Genomic DNA, 3,902 nt, shown 5'->3' on the forward strand with positions numbered 1-3,902 from the left:
AACCTTTCCCCATGTTCTTATGGAAGTGTTCTTCCATGTTGATAGCTGGAAGTCATTAAAGCAGACCTTGAAAGTTGCATTCCGTCTTCCACGTAGTTCAGCAGAACCTCATGTAGAGGGTCTCCTGGTTGCTGTGTAGAAGTCAGTGCTTGTTTGGGACCCATCAATCTGATTTAGGGTGGTTAGAATGCGTGTACGGGGTGTGGATGGAGAGGATGTACTCATCTCCTTGCCCCACTCTTTTGACCCCTCCACATGGGGGTGCACCTTCAGACATGATCTTTAAAGTGAGTCCCTAGTTCTCAGCTCTGATTCATGTGCTAATTACAAAGCCGAGCTACTTTCAATGAACCCCATTGACTGGACTTGGGTTGTACAAGGAGTTGGTAGGTACTAGTTGAGGATAAGGAGATACCACCTCCATCCCTTCTTGCGCTAACAACCCCCTGACTTGGAAGGGGCCTAAGTTTATTTATAAAGCGACCCCTTTTTGGCAGACAGACTGAATCCGTTGGTTTGAATGTATGTGTACACACATGTGCATGTGTATGCCCATCCCATGGAGGTGTCTGATGTGACTCTCTGAATATGTTTCTGTGCATATGTGTGGGAGTGTGGCTCACACATGTGTACAAGAGAGAATCTGTGTGCAGAGTGTGTTTCTGCACATGTGACCTCTCACATGTCTGAGTGTGAGTCTGTGTGTGTGTTTTGGAAGTGTGTCTAAGTATTCACTTTTGTATGCCCCTGTATTTGAACATGAGTCCAGGTGATATAAGTTCCATGTGCCTGCTGTATCCATGTGTGTTCTGGTGAGCCTCTGAGTATGTGATGTGCCTGTGTGAGTATGGATGTGTATTTTGGGGCAGATTCTGTGTGTGGATATGAGCAGTTCCCTTCCCCCCAAGTCTCCCTCAGCTCTCAGGCAATTTAACTTCATTCTTCCTGCTGTGGCTGTTTCCACTGCTTCTGTCCCCTTCTCCAGATGTTGCAATTATGTAAATGCAGCAATTAAGCGGAGTCCCCCAAACGAGCATCCCACCAGGATCCCCTTCCAGGAGCCAATGAGAGATTACAGCACATGCAGACACATACACGGTGCTATTCAAGCACCACAGGGACCACCCCCCCAGACTGCACATGCTGTGGCATGAGGGCACACAAACGGCATAGGGGGTCCCTTTGCCCACCTGCTTCATTCGTACTTATCCTTAAGATCTCAGTATAAAGACCCCCTCCTCCGGGAAGCCCTCCTGACTCCGGGGGTGGGGGAGTTGGGGGGAGAAGGGTTGGACTCTGCCTCTGGGCCCCACACCCTCTGTTTCCCGCATGAGAGCCCTGACCACTGTGGCCTGTGCTTTGTCATCAGAGCCCTTATTATTTTGCCCTGTGCTTCCCCTAGCACACTTTGACCACTATGGCCTGGACTTCTGTCATGACAGTCCCAATCTTTCTAGCTAGCCCAGGCTTCTCCCATCCCCACCCTGACCACGCCAGGCTGTCTAGAGATGTGTCTTACTCCCTTTTAGAATGTGAGCTCAGTGAAGCAGGACCTGACGCTGTCTTGGTCACACTTTTACTGTACTGTCATCTAGCACACAACCATGCCCAGAAATCCAAAGTAAATGTTGAAGTAGCATCTTGGCCTCTGCCTTTCTTTGTTGCCAAATCTCTCTTTATGTCTCTAAACATGTTAGTTTCTTTGGCACACATTTGGGGTGCTGCATGCCCTCAATTCACAAGGTTTTGGCATAGGTGTGGTGGACAGTACCACACACATTGCAGATGTTCTTGGTTTAGCCCAGTGGTTCTCAAAGTGTGGTCCCTGGACCAGCAGCATTACCATCACCTGGGAAGGTAGACATGCAAATCAGAAACTCTGGGACTGGGGCCTGGAGATCTATGGTTAACAAGTCCTCCAGGTGATCCTGATGCAGCTAAAATGTGAGGACCTTGGGTCTAGTTCATGCAAGTCATCCCTCTGCTTTTCCACCTCAGATCTCAGATGGCTCTCAGTACCACCCCCTCTCACCAAGGGAGAGTCATCACCAAAGGGGGCAAGATTCTGTGGACAAATGCCCCAGCCTCTCTGAACTTTGCAGCAGGGAAGGAAGGGAAGGAACGACAATTCTGATGTGTTCTACAGGGTTCCTTAATGTTCCCCAGCAGAACTGAACCCCAGTTGCCCAAAGAGGTAACCCATTCCTCGTCTGCACCTTCTATTAACTTTGTTCTTCCTCTGCCTCACTCTTCCCCCTCCCTCCCTTGCCTATTTCCTGGGTCCATACACCAAATCAGCCAGATCCTCTGAATTCTAATCCCAGTCTGTTTGGGATTGTCTCCAAGTATTTTCCTCTATCTCCCCCACCTCCACCACTTCTGCAGCGTCTCTGAAATTTCTCACCCTTTTTCTGAGCTTCTGAGAAACCGTATCTGCTGTGCTGGGCCAGGAGCACTGATGAACTTTGCTAATGATTGGGAAAGGTGGACCCTAGAGCTGAGTTAATTTTAGCTGCAATTTTTCAATACACACAAGTGGAAGGAGCCAAAAGTCTGTTCTGAAACCGTCAGCAGAGCTAGGGATGCCAGGGTGGATGTGCATTCATGCCCCCGCCCCGAACAAGGTTACTTTACTCCTCTGCTCAGTTGGGGGTTCCTGGGGGTGGTTTTTGATCAGGTCCCCCCAGGGTAGGGCCATGAACACAAGCCAAGGCTGTGCCCCCTTCGGACGAGGGTTTGCAAAAGGTTAAGTCCCCCACGCTGCTATAACCTATAGCAACGTTCCCAGGCGAGGCTTGGAGACCACGGCCCACATTCCTCTTCCTGCAACACCATCTGCCAGGAAACATGTGGAACCCACCCCCCTATCCTCTCCTCCACTATCCTCCACAAGCATCAGCACAGGGAGACACCACTCCTGGTGAGTCATGTGTTAGTACAATTCTAGCAGGATATTCTGTGGGGCAGTGGACCTGAGTTGGGGAGAGGCGAAGGCAGTGGACATACTTTACTGGGTCAACCCAGCCAACCCCCTGCCTCTCTCCCAATTCCTAATTTCTCCTTCCTCCATGGGATATCTGGCCAGTGTATCTTGAGGTCTAGCTCTAAATCCAGAGGGCACAAGGGTCTTGGAGCCAAGTTTTCCCCTTGCAGCCAGGGCAAGGAGTCTTGGGAAGGAGCAGAGTCTCCCCTCTGGCCTGAAAGCTCAGGCTTGTTGCTGGGCAGGGTTCAAGAAAGGAAACTCCACCTGAGGGAAGGACATCCCAGAGAGGTGGTGCTGAGGCACAGGGGCAGAAGGATACAGGCTTCTGTGGGGGCCGGGGGCTCTGGGATGGAGAACCACATTCAAGGCTGTGAATGAGAACTGGACACACACATATATACACGTACCCATCCTCATAGCTGAGTTGCCCCAGGTCAGTCTGTCTCTGTCTCTGTCTCTCTCCCATTTCTCTGTCTCTCTGACTTTATCTCGATCTCTAACTTGTGCTGTCTCTTGTCTCTCTTTTTCTTTCTGGGTCTGTCACTGTCTCTGTATTTCCATCTCTCCTTGAATATGTGTGTCTCTTCCTATCTCTCTGTCTATCTGCCTCTCTCTCATTCTACTCCTCTCTGTCCCTCAATCTAAGCCTGCCTTTTTATCTCTGTCTTTCTCTATCTCTGTGTGTCTCTCTGTCTCAGTCTCTGTGTCTCTCTCTATCTCTCTGACTCTCTCTTTATCCAAGGATTCTCCCTCCGAAGCAAAGCCAGAACGACTCCGTGAGAGGTGAGGCCAGGGGCGCGCCTTTGAGCGAGGGGACCTGCCTACACCTTTAAGTGCGGGCGCGCGCGGGGCCTGCGCCTTTAAGCACGGGCGCGCGCACGGCCCTGGGTTCCCGGCGAGGAGGCCGCGGGAGGGCCCC

The sequence above is a fragment of the Neophocaena asiaeorientalis genome, unplaced genomic scaffold (genome assembly GCF_003031525.2).
Source record: "Neophocaena asiaeorientalis asiaeorientalis breed wild unplaced genomic scaffold, Neophocaena_asiaeorientalis_V1.1 scaffold280, whole genome shotgun sequence".
Classification (NCBI taxonomy): Eukaryota; Metazoa; Chordata; class Mammalia; order Artiodactyla; family Phocoenidae; genus Neophocaena; species Neophocaena asiaeorientalis.